Source organism: Chiloscyllium punctatum, chromosome 5 (genome assembly GCF_047496795.1).
Source record: "Chiloscyllium punctatum isolate Juve2018m chromosome 5, sChiPun1.3, whole genome shotgun sequence".
NCBI classification, from domain to species: Eukaryota; Metazoa; Chordata; class Chondrichthyes; order Orectolobiformes; family Hemiscylliidae; genus Chiloscyllium; species Chiloscyllium punctatum.
In genome coordinates this window covers 55,056,834-55,077,932 of record NC_092743.1, presented here as the reverse complement: position 1 = coordinate 55,077,932, position 21,099 = coordinate 55,056,834, and the positions used below count along the sequence as shown (strand labels likewise).

General features: G+C 41.4%; 2 protein-coding genes across 2 annotated transcripts in view; both read right to left on the bottom strand.

Annotated features, from left to right (window-relative positions):
* The window catches only part of akap7 (A kinase (PRKA) anchor protein 7), a gene marked incomplete at its 5' end in the record, with an annotated part of 130,366 nt that overhangs the window by 88,333 nt on the left and 20,934 nt on the right, over positions 1-21,099 (bottom strand). The gene's annotated exons all lie outside the window — the stretch shown is intronic.
* snx16 (sorting nexin 16) overlaps positions 13,804-21,099 on the bottom strand; it is a 386,689-nt gene continuing 379,393 nt past the window's right edge. The window contains exon 9 of the transcript XR_011960650.1: positions 13,804-20,195. The gene's annotated coding sequence lies outside the window, so the exon portion shown is untranslated. The remainder of the gene's footprint in view (positions 20,196-21,099) is intronic.

Below are 21,099 nucleotides of genomic sequence, written 5' to 3'. Positions count from 1 at the left end.
ATGCCTTTAACAATCTCCTCTCAGGCCTTCCCTTCTCCAAGAAAAACAGTCCTAACCATTCTGGCTTCAGAATGGTATTTCGGAGGTAAGTCCAACCATCTTCAGCCACTTTATCAATAACATTCCCTCTCTCCTGAAGACAGAAATGAGGGTTTTCAATAACTGCACAGCATTCAGGGCCATTCATGACTCCTCAGATTCTAAAGCAGTCATTGACCAAATGCAGCATGACCTGGATGTTATCCAGGTTCAGGGTGACAAATAGCAAATCACATTCATGGCATACAAGTTCCAGATAATGGCCACCTCCAACATGAGGGCCTATCCATCATCCTTTGGAACCCAATGGCATTACTATCACTAATTCCCTACTATTAACATATTGAGTTTACTGTTGACCAGGAACTGAACTGGATAAGCCATATCATCACTGTTGCTGTAAGAACAGGTCAGAGCCTAGGAATCTTGCTGCAAGTAACTCACCTCCTGATGCCCAGAGCCTGTCCACTATCAATAAGACCCAAGTCAAGAGGGTGTTGTTATTGCTTGCTGGTGGTGTGTGGGCGTGATCTCTGCTGATACCTTATTTGCAGGCTTGGTTTATGAAGCCACATGCTGCTATGGTAATCTATTCCTGCCCATGGCTGATGTGATAATTTGCATCATTTAACTTGGAGTAACTTCCACTTCTCACAATTGATGTTGAAGATTTCATGACTTTTTTGACAGCATTATTAAATTGGAGCTTTGGATCCACTTCTGGTTTCTAGGCATGAATTACCACCTTGTATAACATATCCTTGGGAATTCAGCCATGTTCCTTTCTGTGCACATATCTAAGTCAGCAAAACGTTTTTTAAAATCTGATTTGTATTAGGAGTCTCAGCATATTTAACCTCAAACAGGACTGCACTATTGGAGATTTTGTTTTGCCATTTAATACCTTTAATGTATCATGCACTATGTAGATGGAAGTGATTGTGTTTTTGTTTTTTGTTGGTGTAAATTACCCAGGTTTTCTGCTTCAATGTGTTAAGAATGCAAGTCTTCTAGCACCTTAGTCCTGAGAACATGCTTTTGGTTTCATTTTCTTGATTATTTTGGGAAATATGGAAACAATTGGCAAGGCCTGCATTTGTTGCCACTCCTGAATTGCCTTTAACTGTGTTGCTTCTCAATGCTGATTTTATTTGGACCAAACTACCTTTTTTTATTCACACATGGCATGTGGGCATCAATAGCTAGCCTGGCATTTATGCTCCATCCTTAATTGCCCTTGAGAAGATGGTAATGAGCTGCCGTCTTGAACTGCTCCAACCCATTTGGTGTCGGTGCGTCAATGATGCCATTCAGGAGAAAGTTCCAACATTTTGACCCAATGAGACAGAAGGAATGATGAAATGTTTCCAAGTCAGGATGGTGTGTGACTTGGGAAGTTGCAGGTTGTGGTGCTCCCATGTATCAGTTGCACTTATCCTTCTAGCTGATAGTGGTCATGGATTGGAAGGTGCTGGCTATGGAGACTTAATGATTTTTTGCAGAGCAGCTTGTAGGTGTGACCTCCACAAATTCTCCTCTGGCAACATGGATCCTCATCTTTGTGACTTCCTTGAGTCTCACTAGTTTGATGAGGTATGATGCAACTACTGAGCAGAGCTATTAAGCATTGTCATGGAAGGATCACATCAGTCTGTGAAGCTTGGGAGTAAGGTTGACATTTTTCTTGAATCTAATAGAAGCCTTACCAATGGTTTCAAAATAGTTTGAAAAAAAATGATGTTGCTACTTTCTGCACTCATCTGATGTAAGGAGAAGATTGTGGTCTGAGCCACATTGTGCCTCCAGGAATACTCTGTTGACTAGTTGATGGAGCATCATCAGAATGACTCTGGCAAAAGCCTTCCCAGTGAGGCTGAGGTAGAAGACACTGCAGTAATTGTTGCAATCCCCACAATTAGGGTGTGATGTGATGTAATGACATTTACATCATGTATTTCCTGAATCATAGAATCACCACAGTGCAGAAACAGACCATTCGGCCCAACAAGTCCACACCAACCCTCTGAAGAGTATCCCACCCAGACCCATTCCCCTATCCTATCACTCTACATTTACCCTGACTAATACACCTCACCTACACATCCCTGAACACTATGGGCAATTTAGCATGGCCAATTCATCTGATCTGCACATCTTTGGACGATGGGAAGAAACCCACGCAGACATGGGGAGAATGTGCAAACTTCACACAGACAGTCGCCTGAGGATGGAATCGAACCTGGGTCCCTGGCACTGTGCGGCAACAGTGCTAACCACTGAGCCACTGTGCCACCCCCAAAATTTGTATGTTAGTGTCTTCTCTGCAGCAGAGGAGGAGTAAGTCTTGGCAATATGATAGCAGGTAGGCCTGTTCATATTTGAGTAGCTCAGCTATATTCCATTCCTTGACATGCTATCCTTTCAGCAAAGTGGTTCATGGCTTTTTCATGCACCAGTAATGAGAGGTCTGCATCAAACTCGGAAATGGCTGATAACTGCAGAAGATCATCAAGCACAGGCAGAGAGACAACTCACATTCATGCTCTGTACATTGGACCATTTGTTTATTTTCCTGTCAGTGTGCAGCTCCCTATCAATGAATTCAAAGCAGCAACTTTGATGATGATGGGCCTGAGTGCTAGTGTTGTAGATAGTTCTTATTTTTTTGCTTAAATTTACCCAAATTTTGTTGACACATTACTTGGCTGTTCAGGATGTAGGCTGTAAATCAGCTAAGCTATGTTCTTCACTTCAGTAAAGGTTTCACTTCTGCAAGGTGGGTCTACAACTAATCTTTATCCCGATATATTCTTTTGCCAAATTGATTCCTGCAGTTTCTTGGATGATTAGCCAGTGTAATGTTTCTCCATCCCTCATACATGTCATTGTATTTGGTATTATGTCCAAACAGAGCACATTGTGCAGATCTATGCTACACTCTTTTCAGCTGCGTTTATACTTTTATATTGCATTGATACTCCACTCCCCGCTGTTTTCTTGCTGCACACTCTTACATTCAGTAAAAAGAGATGAATTTCCAAAATAACTAACAGAAAGAAAATAACAGACAAGATCTCACTTTTTAAGGCTTTTACTATAGCCAGCAAATTATAACCAACATAGATCAAACATCCATTAATAAGTAACTAAAGAAAAAGATAAGTCTCGGGGGAATGAACTAACCCAACCAAAAGCAAATCTTGCAAAATTCTTTTTCTCTACACAATGTTATTTACAGATATATACAGCATTAAGAGACAGCATGAACAATCTGAAGGTCACTCTCAGCCACCCAGCACAGACTCTTCATTCCCCACCTACCAGGTCAAAACTTCTAGTGTCTTTCAGTAACTGTTTCCAAAACCAAATTTCACCAACAAGTTAAACCTTGACAATTCCCATTCACTAATTCTACAGCCTTTCCTGTTTAAGAGAACCTGGACTGTCAGAAGCTTTCCACTTGGTTTTTAACACAGGCTGTTCTCCAAGTCGCCATGACAACTTGTGTTCTTTCTTTGCTGCTTGCCGCTCAGCAGTAGATTTTCTTCTTCTTTCTGAGATAGTGAAAGGCGCTAAAACTGCCACTCGATACTCAAAGTCATAGACATGTACAGTATAAAAAAGACCTTCAGCACATGATGTCTGCGCTAGCCAAAACAAGAACTGTTCTAATCTCATTTGGCAGCACTTGACCCACAGCCTTATATGCCTTGGGATTACAAGTGCACATCTAAATACTTGTTAAATGTTATGACAGGTTTGGCCTGTACCACTCTGACAGGTAGTGAGTTCCAGATTCCTACCAATCTCTGAGTGAAGGATTCCAAATTCCCTCTGATCCTCAGTGATTCCGTGAGTCCTACCATTCATGTATTCCCTTGCCTTGTTTGTCCTGCCCAAGTGCATTACGTTACAATTATCCAGAATGAATTCCATTTGCCATTGATCAGCCCATCTATATCCTCCCATATTCTAAAGTGTTCCATTTGACAACACATGGGTGTTTCTCCAAAGTGAAAAGTTTACTAGGAATTCACCATCCCTCATTTCGGAGCAATATATTTTACTTTATGTTAAAGGGTCATTTTAAGACGTATACCTTCTTGCAAAGTTCAGAATTCATTACAATAGAAGGTGATTTCTGGATTGTGGTAGCCAGGCTATTCCCTGCTCACTGGTTCATAGTTTCCTTTCAAAACCAAACACCTGACTAAACTGTACTCATAAGGTCCATGTTTCAACTAGAAAAAGAAAACCTTCACTTATGGAGTCTTTCTCACAACCTCAGCATGGCCCCAATCCCTTAATCCATTTGTGATATTGTCAATGTAGGAAATATAGCACTCAATTTGCACACGGCTAGATCTCACAAACAGCAATATGACAATAACCAGATAATCTGTTTGTTTAGTGAGGCTGCATGAGTGATAAATTTTGGTTTGGATACTGAGAAAGAACTTTGCTGCTCTCCTTGAAAAAACTGCCACACGATCATGTTATATCATTTGAGAGAAAGGATGGGGTCTCAGTTTAATGCCTTAATTAAAATATAGTCCCTAGTGTGTGCGTGTCTCCAGAGAATTTGTGTTCAACTCTCTAAAGTGGGATGCATACCTACAACTTCTAAGTCAGATATGAGCATGCTACTAGCTGAAACAAATGATGCTCTCATCTAGCAGAGTTAAAAATCACACAACACCAATTTATAGTCCAACAAGTTTAATTGGAAGCACACTAGCTTTCAGAGCAACGCTCCTTCATCAGGTGGTAGTGACCTGATGAAGGAGCGACGCTCCGAAAGCTAGTGTGCTTCCAATTAAACATGTTGGATTATAACCTGGTGTTGTGTGATTTTTAACATTGTACACCCCAGTCCAACACCGGCATCTCCAAATCTCATCCAGCAGACCAGCCTATCCTCAAGCAATAATTTTATTGCCTGGATAGGTCTCAGGTTATTTGCAATATAACTTGCCAAGCACTCCATGTGCTTTAGTGGTTGACTGATGTTGCATAAGCTTGTTCGACAACACATGGAGCTTCCACTGGATGAGAGATGTAGTTAATGACATTAGGAATGGTGAGGTGGTGAGAGGGTCTCAACACATTGTTGTAGACAGAGATCTTCAACTGGCTGAAGATCTGATTATTCTTGGCTCTTTTGCATGAACAATCATGTTTGGCATCTGTCCCAGTCCTTCCCATTGGAATAAACCATATGTGTCCAATATGATAGTTTTACATAGAACATAGAACATAGGAAAATACAGCGCAGTACAGGCCCTTCGGCCCTCAATGTTGCGCCGACCGAAGCCTACCTAACCTACACTAGCCCAATAACCTCCATATGCTTGTCCAATGCCCGCTTAAATGACCATAAAGAGGGAGAGTCCACCACTGCTACTGGCAGGGCATTCCATGAACTCACAACCCGCTGAGTAAAAAATCTACCCCTAACATCTGTCCTATACCTACCACCCCTTAATTTAAAGCTGTGTCCCCTAGTAACAACTGACTTCATTAGCGGAAAAAGATTCTCACTGTCAACCCTATCTAAACCCCTAATCATCTTGTACACGTCTATCAAATCTCCCCTAAACCTTCTTTTCTCCAATGAGAAAAGCCCCAAGTGCCTCAGCCGTTCCTCATACGATCTTCCTACCATGCTAGGCAACACCCTGGTAAACCTCCTCTGCACTCGTTCCAATGCCTCCACATCCTTCCTATAGTATGGCATCCAAAACTGCACACAATAAAACAGATGAGGCCGCACCAGAGTCTTATACAACTGCAACATGACCTCAGGACTCCGGAACTCAATTCCTCTACCAATAAAGCCCAGTACACCATATGCCTTCCTCACAGCACTATTTACCTGGATGGCAACTTTCAAAGATCTGTGTACATGGACACCAAGATCCCTCTGCTCATCCACACTACCAAGTAGTCTACCATTAGCCCAGTAATCCATCTTCTTGTTACTCCTACCAAAGTGAATGACTTCACACTTAGCTACATTGAATTCCATTTGCCACCTTTCTGTCCAGCTCTGCAACTTATCTATATCCCGCTGTAACCTGCCACATCCTTCTTCGCTGTCCACAACTCCACCGACTTTCGTGTCATCCGCAAACTTGCTCACCCAGCCTTCAAGCCCCTCCTTCAGGTCATTTATAAAAATGACAAACAGCAATGGTCCCAAAACAGATCCTTGTAGAACACCGCTAGTAACTGCACTCCAAGATGAACCTATACCATCAACTACTACCCTCTGTCTCCTTCCAGCCAGCCAATTCCTAATCCAAACCTCTAATGCACCCTCAATGCCATACCTCCATAGTTTTCGCATTAGCCTGCCATGGGGTACCTTATCGAACGCCATGCTAAAATCCATATACACCACATCTACTGCTTTACCCTCATCCACTTCCTTGGTCACCTTCTCAAAGAAGTCAATAAGGTTTGTGAGGCACGACCTGCCCTTCACAAAACCATGGCAGTTCAGGCAGCATCCAACGAGCAGCGAAATCAACGTTTCGGGCAAAAGCCCTTCATCAGGAATGCTCGTTGGATGCTGCCTGAACTGCTGTGCTCTTCCAGCACCACTAATCCAGTATTTGGTTTTCAGCATCTGCAGTCATTGTTTTTACCTTCACAAAACCATACTGAGTATCCTTGATCACATTATTCCTATCCAGATGTTCATAAATCCTATCCCTAACAATTCTCTCTAAGACTTTGACTTTTGTCGACTTACATTGCAGAGTCACCTACACCAACAGGAGCATTCTCTGTTCCAGTGATAGAGCTAAAACATGTATTACTTTTCCAACTTACACTCATGTCAACAAACCTGATATTAGTTCCAAGCTTTCTTCAGCTGAAATAATAATTTTTAAAGGGCTACTCCATGGGAGATGGAAATGTGCTAAGACCAAGTGAAGAGCTTTGAGAAGCTGATGGTTGGTAACATTTGAGGAACTTGGCTATAAAAGGATCTGCAATCTGCAATAACTCAATGGTTGCAGGAATAGTCCAACCCAAATAATTTCCTCGTGCCAGTTGTGCAAGGATTGAGGGAGTTATTAGCTAGAATTCAGTCAAGCTGCTAAGCTGGGTAATGTTAATATATTGTATTCTGTTGGCCAACTTTATTGAAGCTTTCACCAATTAGTCTTGCAATGTATCCAAGGTAGAGATGGTGAACCTTAGTGCCATCCTTACTAGCCCAAGCACAAGCATTCTTGAGAGAGACCATCACCAGTGCCAGAGACTTCTGAAAGACAGGACTAACTGTCCTTTCCATTTAGCTGATCTGTCAATGCTTTATGAAAGTATACTGCAAGTGGCTCCTCCATTAATGCAAGACAATAGTAGGCAGCCCAATTGGTAGTGACAAAAAGCATTAATGTTAAAAATGTAGGACTCCGGAACTATGCATCTCCAGTGGTTCCGGGCCTTAAAGGTAAGACATTAGTCTAAGGGATTCTGTAAACAATGCTAATGACATTGGCTAGTTCAGCCAACTGTATACATTGATACTAGCTCACTTGTCTCAGCATCTCGTGTCTTCAAAGAAAAAGAGCTTCCTCCTGCTGCAAAAGCAGAGAATGTTTGAGAAACTCATCAGCTCCAGCTGTGGAGAAAGAGACAAAGTTCACATTTTGAATTGCTATGTCTCTTCTTCAGTATTGAAAAATGTTGAAACTTTGGTTAGTATACTTTTGACAGAGGTCAATGAGGAGCAAGGGAGCAGGTAGTGGCAGGAGCTCAGTGCATAAGACAAAAGTGTCGATAAGGTAGGGAAAGAGAAAAAGTGATGTACAATAGGTGTAATTTAAGGTTGTAAAAGGGATGGAATGGCTCCTGTCCACTAAGAGAAAAGTAAACAAGACACAGACAAGATAAGGCTCCGCACGGATGGGGGAGTTGGTGGGGTGTACGTTCAGGGAGGGGAAGATATTGTGAGAAAAATGGAAACTAGACATAACATGAGCAGTTTCTGAAGTTATGGAATTCAATATTGAAAATTTGAAACTGTAAAGTGCCTCAGCAGAAAATAAGACGATTTTTGGACTTGTGTTTTGTTGGAACATTGCAGCAAGCCCAGGACAGAAATATTTGCATCAGGGCTAGGGAGCTTTTTGAATTACCAAATGACTGGGAGATCAGAGTCATTCCTATAGACAGAGTGGAGGTGCTCCGCAAAGAGGTCACCCAGTCTGCATTTGATCTCACCAGTGTAAAGGAAATATGCTGTAAGTAGCATTGTTTGTTTCAGATTTCCAGCACCTATAGTATTTTGCTCCCATTCAAGTTTTCTTCTGCCACTTTTTCTGTATCTCCACAGATAGATTGGAGAATAAGCAGAAACTGGATGAGATCACACCATCTGCAGTTTGCATAACTGGCTCTAAGTTAACTGTCATTGAAAAGTACACCGGCACGCTGAATTTATGCTGTAAAATCAGACAAAGAACTGCAGGATATTGGAGAACTGATCCAAACAAAACAAAATTGCTCAAGAAACTCAATAGGTCTGGCAGCATCTTTGCAGACAGACTACGGTTAGATTGTTGAGATTCCGCACCAATTTGTGCTTGTACCTTTATGTAGTGCTGTCCCACATTGTTTCACTTAACCAATTGGTTAAAAACCCTTAAAGTGATGTGGTTAGAAGAGGCAGCAAGCCAATTCAATTTCAATAGGACCTGACCATGCTTGTGATTAGGATCCCTGGTTGGGAAAATGCATTGCTCATCTTAACCCACACTAGAAAACAAAAATCACTCCCAAAATCTCCAACTTTATTGAATGAACTGTTTTGGGAATGCTTAATTTCTCTCTGTACTGGGATAACAGACATCCTGCAAGACATATAATTAAACAAAAACTTTTTCTTTCAGGTGTGACTTTGAAACTTGTTTTTGAGCTATGCTAATACTGGGGAGGGTGCATTCCTGAAAGGTAGCTTTTGTTCCCAATGTGATAGATGGAAAGTCAAAGCCCTTGGGGTTGATTACATCCTTCTCTGTCTGGGAAGCTGTAAAATAAGGTTGGGCAGTGTATATACCAGGTGGTCAACCTGAATGCTTCAGTTGCTCAACAAAGTTAAAAATGACCTCCCGCACCTTCCCTTGTGGTTTGATACTTAAGATAATATGAAATTTGGAATATTCTAAAAAACAAATTCAACTGTTATCACTTTAAACAGGGCTGTATTTTCAATCAAGATCAGGGTCTAGATCAAAAACGGGATGGGCTCTCAACGGGAGTATCACTGGTCATTATAACAGCTCCCCACAGCAGTCCTGACTCTAAGTTATTCAGGGTCAAATCAGCTACCTGATGGCAAGTGGTCAGTCATCAAATATCTATGAATCAAGTTAATTAAGGTCAATGTATTGATGTATTATGAATCAATGCCCTGTCTCTGTCCCAACTGGAAGTTCTAGCTGGCAAAGTGGGCATCCCAGAGTTGATGGGGAAATTTGAAAATTCTCTGCCACTTTTGCTACTTTAGTGACTACATTTCAAAAGTACCTCATTAGCATATTGGAAAGTCCTGCGTGTTATATTCCAGAAAGCCAAGTGATGAATCATACAACTCAAGCTAATCTTTACACACTTTTATAAGTATTTCGAAGCACATAGTAGGGAAAGTCATCTGTTGACCCACCGACTTCAAGTTCAATCTCTTATAGGAGAACACATTAATGTCTATCATTTGCATACAATTAAATAAGGTGGATGTGATATATAATGATGTGAACTGAGTGCAGCATATTAAAAATATAATTTTAAAAGTGTCAAATAATTAAGGCTTGACCAAAGTTATTGAATGTTTTGAAGAGATGGCAAAGAGAGTAGTCAATGGTGATGCAATATATATAATTTATTTGCATTTTCAAAAGACCTTTTATGCGATGCCATGTAATAGACTAATGAACAGGGTCAGAGAATGGAGTGTTGGTGGACACTGAGAGAATGGTTTTCTGCCTAACCTCAAGGCAGAAAGTGGGAATAAAAGGTAGTTAGTAATCAGAGCGTGGATCATTTTGTTCCTCAGGGATCTGTGCTGGGATCAATGCTGTTCCCAATTTATAATGATAATTTGGACTTCAGAACCAAAATAGAATTTATAATTTATAATATAAGATCAAGTTAGAGAATTGGTAAATAGGCAAGTTAATCAAAATTTTGATTGAACCTTGAGTGGATGACTGTGTACATATCCAGCCATCACATGATAATGAAAATCTGGAATCACTGGAAATAGTGCAGAGAAAGTTGACAAAGATGATGTCAGAAATGTTACAGTAAATATATCAAGAAAGGGTTGACAGGCTGGACCTCATTTGAAGAAATAAGGTTATGGGATGACTTGATAGACATTGTTAAATTTAGAAAGGTTTTTGATGATTTCATGTACAGAAACTTTCTCCTGTGAACAAAATCATAACTAATGGTCATCAATACAGAAGAGTCGCCAAAACATCCAATAAGGAATTCAAAATTCCCTAAGATTCATAATTGAGAATGAAACTGCCATCTCTGCCTGGTCTGACCTACATTTAACTGCAGACCCACAGCTGTGTGGTTGACTCTTAACTGCCTTCTGAAATGGATAAACAAGCCACTGAGTTGTATTTTCTCTATAAAGAAAAAGGAGAATAAAACTGGACAGACTACCTGTCATCAACTAGAAGGAGGCATATGAGTAAGAATGTGTAGTTGGGATCAAGTGAATCCCTCGAATTTAAGGGCAGTAGGAGTATACTTAAGAGGGAAATCAGGAGAGCAAAAAGGGGACATGAGATAGCTTTGGCAAATAAGGTTAAGCGGAATCCAAAGAAAAATACTAATACATTCAGGATGAAAGAGTAACTAGGGAGACAATAGTGCCCTTTAAAATTCAACACGCCCACCTATGTGTGTAACCGTAGGAGACGGGTAAGACACTAAATGAGTATTTTGCATCAGTATTCACTGTGGAGAAGAATATGGAAGGTAGAAAACTTGGAGAAATAAATTGTGATATCTTGAAAGGTATCTATACTACAGAAGAGGAGGTACTGGATGTCTTAAAATATATAAAAATGGGTAAAACCACAAGGTCTGATCAAGTATACCCTAGAATTCAGAGGGAAGCTAGGGAAGTGATTGCTGGGTCCTTTGCTGAGATATTTGTATCATCAGTAGCCGCAGGTGAGGTGCCAGAAGACTGGAGAGTGGATAATGTCATACCCTTATTTAAGAAAAGTGGCAAGAAAAAGCATGGGACTATAGACTGGTGAGCCTGACTGGGAGTCAGTGGTGGGTAAGTTGTTGAAGGGGATTCTGAGGGAGTGGATTTATATGTTTTTGGAAAGGTAGAACTGATTAGGGATAGTCGACATGGCTTTGTGTCTGGGAAACCGTGCCTTACTAACTTGATTGGGTGTTTTTGAAGAGTTGACAAAGAAGGTTGATGAAGGCAGAGCAATGGATGTTGTCTACATGGACTTCAGCAAGAGTTTGACAAGGGTCCTCATTGTAGACTGGTTAGCCCATTGCACTTTGATGCTGACCTCAAGTAGTGCCTTCTCTTAGGTTTTAAGGGCATGTTTTTTGATGTCTTAATGATAGCTATTGTGCTGGTCTACAATACCACAAGTGTTGCACATACACATTCATGCACATTTACACATTGAATGCACAATAACCCTAACAAAATTGCAGATGTTAGTGCGCAGTAAGGTTGATTGCTATTGTTTGATGTTTTTTAGCACTATTGCCACCTGGCAATGCAGTATGATTCTCACTATGTTCAATATTAGAACTGAATATTATTTTTGTATCATTTTGTGAAGAAACCTGAGTGTCATGCTCTACCTGAAGCAGGATATTTAGAATTTGTGATGAGGAAATAGCTAATCTACAGCAGTAGGAAGCTCAGGACAGTGAACAGTGCGGGATTATATACCTTCCCTCATAAACAATGCATTCAAAAATACTTGCCTGCCAGCACTGGGTGGCATGGTGGCACAGCGGTTAGCACTGCTGCCTCACAGCGCCAGAGACCTGGGTTCAATTCCCGCCTCAGGCAACTGGCTGTGTGGAGTTTGCACATTCTCCCTGTGTCTGTGCGGGTTTGTTCCGGTTTCCTCCCACAGTCCAAAAATGTGCAGGTTAGGTGAATTGGCCGTGCTAAATTGCCCGTAGTGTTAGGCGAAGGGGTAAATGTAGCGGAATGGGTCTGGCTGGGTTGCTCTTCGGAGGATCGGTGTGGACTTGTTGGGCCAAAGGGCCTGTTTCCACACTGTAAGTAATCTAATCTTAAAAAAAAATCCAGGTCCACATAATTGATATTTGCTGTATTCGGAAACAGTAAAGACCATGTATATCATGAGGTTTAGGCCCATATGCTGTGCAGTAGTAATACAAAACAAGAATTGAGGTGGAACAGAGTTGAGAGTGTGGTGCTGGAAAAGCACAGCAGGTCAGGCAGCATCCGAGGAGCAGGAGAATTGACATTTTGGGCATGGGTTACCTGAAATGTTGACTCTCCTGCTCATCAGATGCGCCTGACCTGCTGTGCTTTTCCAGCACCACACTCTCAACTCTGATTTCCAGCATCTGCAGTCCTCACTTTCTCCTAGTAGAACAGAGTTTGACAGGTTATAAAATTGCTGGATGACCTGTTAGATTTGTTCTCAGACATTTGATCACCATGAAAGGTAACATCATCAGTGTGCCTCCATTGAAGCCTTGGTGTTCTTTCCCACTTGCTATTTATGTCTGTTGTGGTGGATGATACCACTTCCAGTCCTTTTTCTGAGAGGTTGGTAAATGGGGTCGAAATCGATATGTTTGTTAATGAAGTCCCAGTTTGAAGGCCAGGCCTCTAGGAATTCCCATGGGTGTCTTTGTTTAGCCCGTCCCAGGATGGATGCATTGTCCCCCTTGAACTAGTGCTCCTCCTCTTCGTCTTTGTGTATGCGTACAAGTGATAGTTGGTCATGTCTTTTGGGGGCTAGTTGGTGGTCATGTTTCCTGGTGGCTAGTTTCCTGCCCATCTGTCCAATGTAATGTTTGTTGCAGTCTTTGCAGGGTATTTTGTATATGACGTTCGTTCTGCTGGCTGTTGGTACGACGTCCTTTAAATTCATCAGGAGCTGTTTCAGTGCAGTGGTAGGGTTGTGGGCTACCATGATGGCTAGAGGCTGGAATAGTCTGGTTGTCATCTCTGAGATGTCTTATCCAATCTTCTCACAAAATTGGAAATAGAGTTTGTATTATATCTGCTTCAAGGGGCTGAACAGGCTGGGGCTGTTTTCCCTGGAGGGTTGGAGGCTGAGGGGTGACCTTATAGAGGTTTAAAAAATTATGAGGGGCATGGATAGGATAAATAGGCAGTCTTTTCCCTGGAGTGGAGAAGTCCAGAACTAGAGGGCATAGGTTTAGGGTGAGAGGGGAAAGATATAAAACAGACCTAAGGGGCAACTTTTACACACAGAGTATGTGTATGCAATGAGCTGCCAGAGAAAGTGGTGGAGGCTGGTACAATTGCAACATTTAAGAGGCATTTGGATAGGTATATGAATAGGAAGGGTTTGGAGGGATATGGGCCGGGTGCTGGCAGGTGGGACTAGATTGGGTTGGGATATCTCGTCGGCATGAACAGGTTGGACCGAAGGGTTTGTTTCCATGCTGTACATCTCTATGACTCTATGACTCTAATTACACAGGTTTGTCACAAAGTTTGTATTAATCTACTTCAATTACACAGATTTGTTACATCTCAAGTACAATTCAGTCAGTATGGTTAACTTTATACTTCTTTAAGATTCCCAATGTACCGAAAAGAACTAATGGCTGCAAAAGTTAGAGCAGGTTCCTGCAAGATAAGGGAATGAAGTTATACTGCATGATGAAAGTTAAAAATCACACAACACCAGACTATAGTCCAACAGGTTTATTTGGAAGCACTAGCTTTCGGAGCGCTACTCCTTCATCAGGTGGTTGTGGAGATTAAGATCATGCTCACAGAATTTATAGATTAGAGTCTAGATTAGAGTGGTGCTGGAAAAGCACAGCCGGTCAGGCAGCATCCGGGTCCTGCTCCTCGGATGCTGCCTGACCGGCTGTGCTTTTCCAGCACCACTCTAATCTAGACTCTGATTTCCAGCATCTGCAATCCTCACTTTTGCCTCACAGAATTTATAGCCAAGGGAATCCAGTGTCATGGAGATGTCATACAGTAAATAATCTTAGATTGGGGAGGCACGGTGGCTCAGTGGTTAGCACTGCTGCCTCATAGCACTGGGCTCCCAGGTTCGATTCTGGCCTCAGGCGACTGTCTGTATGGAGTTTGCACATTCTCCCTGTGTCTGCATGGGTTTTCTCCGGGTGCTCCGGTTTCCACCCACAGTCCAAAGATGTGCAGGTTAGATCATTTGGCCATGCTAAATTGGTCATATTAGGCGCTTTAGTCAGACGGAAATGGGTCTGGGTGGGTTACTCTTCAGAGGGTTGATATGGACTGGTTGGGCCAAAGGGCCTGTTTCCACACTGTAGGGAATCTAAATGAAAACCTCCATCTTTTATAATGGGATATGCTGCGCAAGTCATGCATGACGAAAGTTTATACTCATTATTAAAAGTCAAACAATCACATGACACTAAGTTATAGGCCAACAGGTTCATTTGAAACCACAAACCTTTGGAGCCCTGCCCCTTCTTCAGCTAGCTACTGGGAGAGAATACATTGGGAGCGGAGAAACTACGCCATGTTCTTCGCAGTCTGCAACACATTATCGATGATGACGAGCACCTCGCCAAGACCTTGCCTTGGCCTCCACTTCTTGCATTCAAACTATCACCAAACATTAAACAGACCATTGTTCACAGGAAACTACCTAGCCTTCAGGATAACACTGACCATAACACCGTACAACCCCGTCATGGCAACCACTGCAAGACATGTCAGAGCATTGACATGGATACTACTATTGCATGTGGGGACACCACCCATCACATGCACAGCTGATTCTCATGTGATTCGGCCAATGTTGTCTCTCTCATACACTGCAGGCAAGGATACCCCGAGGCATGGTATATTGGCAAAACTATACAGGTGTTATGAGAATGGATGAATGGACACCGCACAACAATCGCCAGGCAGGGATGTTCCCTCCCATTGGGGAAACACTTCAGCTGTCAAGGACATTTAGCCTCAGATCTTCGGGTGGCCATCCTCCAAGGTGGACTTCAGGATACACAACAATGCAGAGTCGCCAGGCAGACGTTGATAGCCAAGTTCAGTACCCATGAGGACGGCCTCAACCTGCATCTTGAGTTTGTGTCAGATTACAGGTGACCCCACCATACTATACACTCACACACACGCACACATATACACACACTCTCACACACAAACAACTCACACACTTGCACAGACCCTGTTTCATGCACATACTGTCTCTCACAAACACACAGACTCACTCACACACACACAAATGCACACACTTGCATGCACACTCTTTCACAGGCATATATTCCCTGTCACTCGTGCACAATCTCTCAAGCGCACACACATGAAGACATACACTCTCACACACACAGACACTTACAAGCAAACTCTCTCATACTCTTATACTCCCTCACACTCACACACACTCTCATTCACATACACACATATAAATCTGTGGGGTGAATTTGCATTTGTAGATTTTTATTTGCAGATCCATACTATTTTGTTCCCAAAGCACACAATCTGTAGGCAATCAGTCTATGTGACATTTTATAAATTCTTACTTTGGAAATAAAACCAGTCAGACTTCAACTTAAGATACCGACTCTAAACAAGGCCATGTACCTGAAATGCATTGTCTGACTCAAGCTGTCACTTCTTTTATACTGATAAAACTGTACATTTTTGTGGGGCAGTGTGTGATGAAACTGCTCCTTACATAAAGTAATGTTGTCCTTTTTTTTCAGACAGGTTGCAAACAAAATTGGTTCGGAAAAGTGAGAGTTTGGATGGATTTTAGGGCCAATTTGTTAATAACTAACAAATACTGCCTCAGGCAGAGGGCTTTCAAGTTTAAAAGAAAACCTTGCATAATGAAAGTGTAGTTGCCAGTTCTCCCAGCTCAGCTATTCTCTGGTCTGGATTGAATGCAACTGAATGTGTGTGAAGAAAGGCTGGTCGACCCTCTCTCTCCCTGACTTCTCTCCTGTAGGAACTTGTTTGATTTTTTCTTTTGTGCCAAGGAGTGTTTATGGAGACTGTTGCAAGTATTTTGGAACAGCTTCATTAAGTCCGGGTAGTCTATTGGGCTTTTGGATAGAATACATTATTCGGTATTCTGTTGCTTGTTCTTTGTATTTCATTCAGTAATCTTGTAAATAACTTCTGTTTTGTTTAAAACAAAGTGGTTTGACCAATTGATTCTCTCCTGAAATACCCACTGTATACTTACTTAAGAACAAAAAGGTAACTAGGGAGGTAATAGATTCCCTCAAAGATCAATAAGGTGGCCTTTGTGTGGAGTCACAGGAGATGGGCGAGATACTAAACGAATATTTTGCATCAGTGTTTACTGTAGAAAAGGACATGGAAGATATAGAATGTAGGGAAATAGATAGTGACATCTTGAAAAATGTCCATATTACAGAGGTGGAAGTGCTGGATGTCTTGTAACACATGAAAGTGGATAAATCCCCATGACCTGATCAGGTGTACCCTCAAACTCTCTAGGAAGCTAGGGAAGTGATTGCTGGGCCCCTTGCTAAGATATTTGTATCATTGATAGTCACAGGTGAGGTGCTGGAAGACTGGAGGTTGGCTAACGTTGTGCCACTGTTTAAGAAAGGTAGTAAGGACAAGCCAGGGAACTATAGACCAGTGAGCTTGACGTCGGTGATGGGCAAATTATTGGAGGGAATCCTGACGGACAGGACGTACATGTATTTGAAAAGGCAAGGATTGATTAGGAATAGTCAACATGGCTTTCTGCATGGGAAACCATGTCCCACAAACTTGATTTAATTTTTTGAAGAGGTAACAAAGAGGATTGATGATGGCAGAGTGGTAGACATGATCTATATGGACTTTAGTAAGGCGTTCGACAAGGTTCCCCATGGGAGACCGGTTAGAAAGGTTAGGTCTCATGGAATACAGGGAGAGCTAGCCGCTTGGATACAGAACTAGCTCAAAGGTAGAAGACAGAGGGTGGTTGTGGAGGGTTGCTTTTCAGACTGCAGGCCTGTGACCAGTGGAGTGCCGCAAGGATTGGTGCTGGGTCCACTACTTTTCATCATTTATATAAATGATTTGGATGTGAGCTTAAGAGGTATAGTTAGTAAGTTTGCAGATGACACCAAAATTGGAGATGTAGTGGACAGCGAAGAAGGTTACCCGGATTACAATGGGATCTTGATTAGATGAATTAATGGGCTGAGGAGTGGCAGATGGAGTTTAATTTAAATAAATGTAAAGTGCTGCATTTTGGAAAAGCAAATCTTAGCAGATCTTACATTAGACACTTAATGGTAAGGTCATAGGGAGTTTTGTTGAACAAAGAGACCTTGGAGTGCAGGTTCATAGCTCCTTGAAAGTAGAATCAAAGTTAGATAGGATAGTGAAGAAGGTATTTGGTATGCTTTTTTTATTGGTCAGAGTATTGAGTACAGGAGTTGGGAGGTCATGTTACAGCTGTACAAAACCTTGTTTAGGCCACTTTTAGAAAATTGTGTGCAATTCTGGTCTCCTTCCAATCGGAAAGATGTTGTGAAACTTGAAAGGGTTCAGAAAAGATTTACAAGGATGTTGCCAGGGTTGGAAGATTTGAGCTATAGGGAGAGGTTGAATAAGCTAGGGCTGTTTTCACTGGAGCATCGAAGGCTGGAGGGGTGACTATATAGAGGTTTATATAATCATGAGGGGTGTGGATAGGATAAATAGACAAGGTCTTTTCCCTGGGATGGAGGAGTCAGTGTCTTAATTTGAAGTCTGACTGGTTTTATTTCCAAAGTAAGAATTTATAAAATGCCACATAGACTGATTGTCTATGTGGTTTAGGGTGAGAGGGGAAAGATATAAAAGAGACCTAAGGGACAACTTTTTCACACAGAGGCAGGTGTGTATGTGGAATGAGCTGCCAGAGGAAGTGGTGGAGGCTAATACAATTGCAACATTTAAAAGGCATCTGGGTGGATATATGAATAGAATAGGTTTAGAGGGATATGGACAAAGTGATGGCGGGTGGGACTAGATTGGGTTTAGATATCTGGTTGGCATGAATGGATTGGACCGATGTTTCCATGCTGTACATCTCTATGACTCTGTATGTCAATCCTGCCATCCCGGGAATCTGTCTGGTAAAATTTCATTGCTCTTTCTCCATAAACAGAACAGCCTTCCCCAGTTAAGGAGATAATAACTACACACAATATTCCAGGTATGATCTTACCAGGATCCTGTACAGTTGGACTGAAGGGCTTGTTTCAATGCTGTACACCTCTCTGGCTCTATTACTCTAAATCAAATAGCAAAGTTAACATCTGGGCTACCTTGTTGAAATGTTTTGAAGGGTCTGGCCTGGTCCATAACAAGTGACTTAAAAGAAATTCTGGGATATACATATTAATCAATTCAAACCTGCATCTCCATTGTAGCTGATTAAAGACTTAACAGCAATCTAAATTTGTTCAATACATCCATATCAGTTATATGACCCTGTGATCTTTCATGTATAAATTCTGTGTCCAATGTATTCTCTCTCACTAGCTACCTGAAGAAGGAGTGGGGGCTTTGAAAGCTTGTGGTTTCAAATAAACCTGTTGGACTATAACCCTATGTCGTGTGATTTTTGACTTTGTCCACCCCAGTCCAATACCACCGCCTCCACATCATTATTCAAAGGATTTGGAAAATATCCTCAGATAAAATCCTTTGAATTTAACAAAGAGGTAGTGCTTTCTTCATCAGAGACAGCTATATTGGTCATTTCTGAGGAAGAAATGTGTAATTAACACACTTTCGACACAGAATTCATAATCAACTTTTAAACAAATCCAGATTATTTGATATCATTGCAACCTTGAGACTGCCAGCATTAAATCAACTGCACTTCAAAATGAAGTCATAGCTGTGAAACACTACGGTCATGCTGAGGATCTGGTACGGCACTATACAAATACTGTAATTCATTCTTCCTGAGACCATAGTTCAAAAGCGCCATTGATATTTGCTAAATAAAGCAGTTTGGATAACCAGGATAAAGAGGTCATGAATAGTTTATGGTAATTTGGTGTGAATAGAAATATTTATATTAGACTGAAGACCTTGGAATGTTCCAATTATAACACCAGTACATTTTAACAGAGAAAAGAAATAATTTGAATAAGTTTGTTTGTAATCAATTTGTAGTTTATCAAAAAGACAGCTATGTAGAGATACTACCTTTCATGGTAAAGTAGCAACTTTAGCTAATAATTTACAGCCAAGTGCTTTGCAGTAAGGGACTGTGGGTAAGCAGATCAATTTAATCATTGAAACTTCAAGCAGACTCTTAAATTTGTTTGCTCTTCTCTGTTTGTGATTGGAGTGTCAATGGATTCCTTTATTATTACTCAAATACATTTCGATAATATTTACTGATCCATTTGAATTTCCCAACACTTAAACAAGAGCATAATAGTCCAAAAATATAGTCATATTGATGTACATTTTCCCCTTCAAAATACTACAATTAATAAAAAAAAATTGGTGCAGAATAAAAAGGAAAGAATCAACATTCAGGGAAAGCTATCAAACATTTTTGACTCATTCAAGCAATGCAGGATTCCTTGATTATCTGGCCAGCGACCAAGACAGAATCAGTAATACAGAAGTAGACAAGAATGGATAACTGTAGCTTATTTATAATCTTTCCTCACTTTGGCAATTCTATAACCTCAAGCTATATTTTTAAAGATTATCATTTGGAAATGTGCAGCTCTATCTTCCGCCGTAACTGGCATTCCTTTCTTCTTGTTTGAAGTGCTTTAGTAGCAAGAGCCTGAATCACAAATTGACACCTTGGAAAAGAGGATGCATCTTAAATACTCTATCCCTCCAAGACAGCTCCTCAAATATTGGCACTCTTCGGTGATCTGGGTATGATGAGCTGCAGAATAAGCAATAGCATAATTATTGTCAGGGATAACAAAGGAGACAATTCACCAGAGGGTGAGGTTCTCACTGAGTTGATAACCCTGCCATGAAAATGAAACTGCTAGAATCACACAAACGCTAGATGAATAACTGAAACACAAGTTAAGGCATGTTACCACTATGACTCTCAGTACAGAGAATTCTGCTTCAGCCCTGTGTGGCTCTTGGCCTTATAGACAGAATATAGTTCAATTGAAGAAACTTGCAGATGTCTGATTGATGAAACAAAGATTCATGTAGCATTGCTCCTCAGTCAAGTCCAGACGAGTTATTTTGGGCCTTTATATACTGGACACCGTGTATTGCATTCTACAGTTAACCCTCTCCTCTCCCGTATCTGATGTAAAGCCATATAGAGTATAATATGGACCCGAAGGCTGCAGTTTCCCTTAAGATTGTTGATATCGTTGAGCCAGTTGTTCGTGAGACTGGCGAAGCCCCCAAATCAACCAAGGATCTGGACATCTTGAGGCCATGTAGTGAAAAGCCCTGAGTCATCGAGGTTAGAGACAATGACCAATATTAGGTCCAGGCCAAAACTGGACACATATGGTCAAGCAACCATGGGCCCAAAACTGGACATTCTAAATTGACCCACAGCTAGGGAAATCAGGCCTGACGGAAAATTGGCCAAACTAAATTAAACAGCAGCTATTGGCTACAGAGAACAGTGAAAACCAAAGTCAAAGAGGTCAAAAACATTCAGGCAATCAGTTACAGCAGCCCAAGGGCTGTGTATTGGAAAAGATTCAATCAGACTTTCTGATACCTTGACTTCCAGACATTGCCTGAGAACATGCACTTTACACCTCCCTGGTATGGCAACAGAGAAGCCCCATTCAATGCTTTGTTGGAAG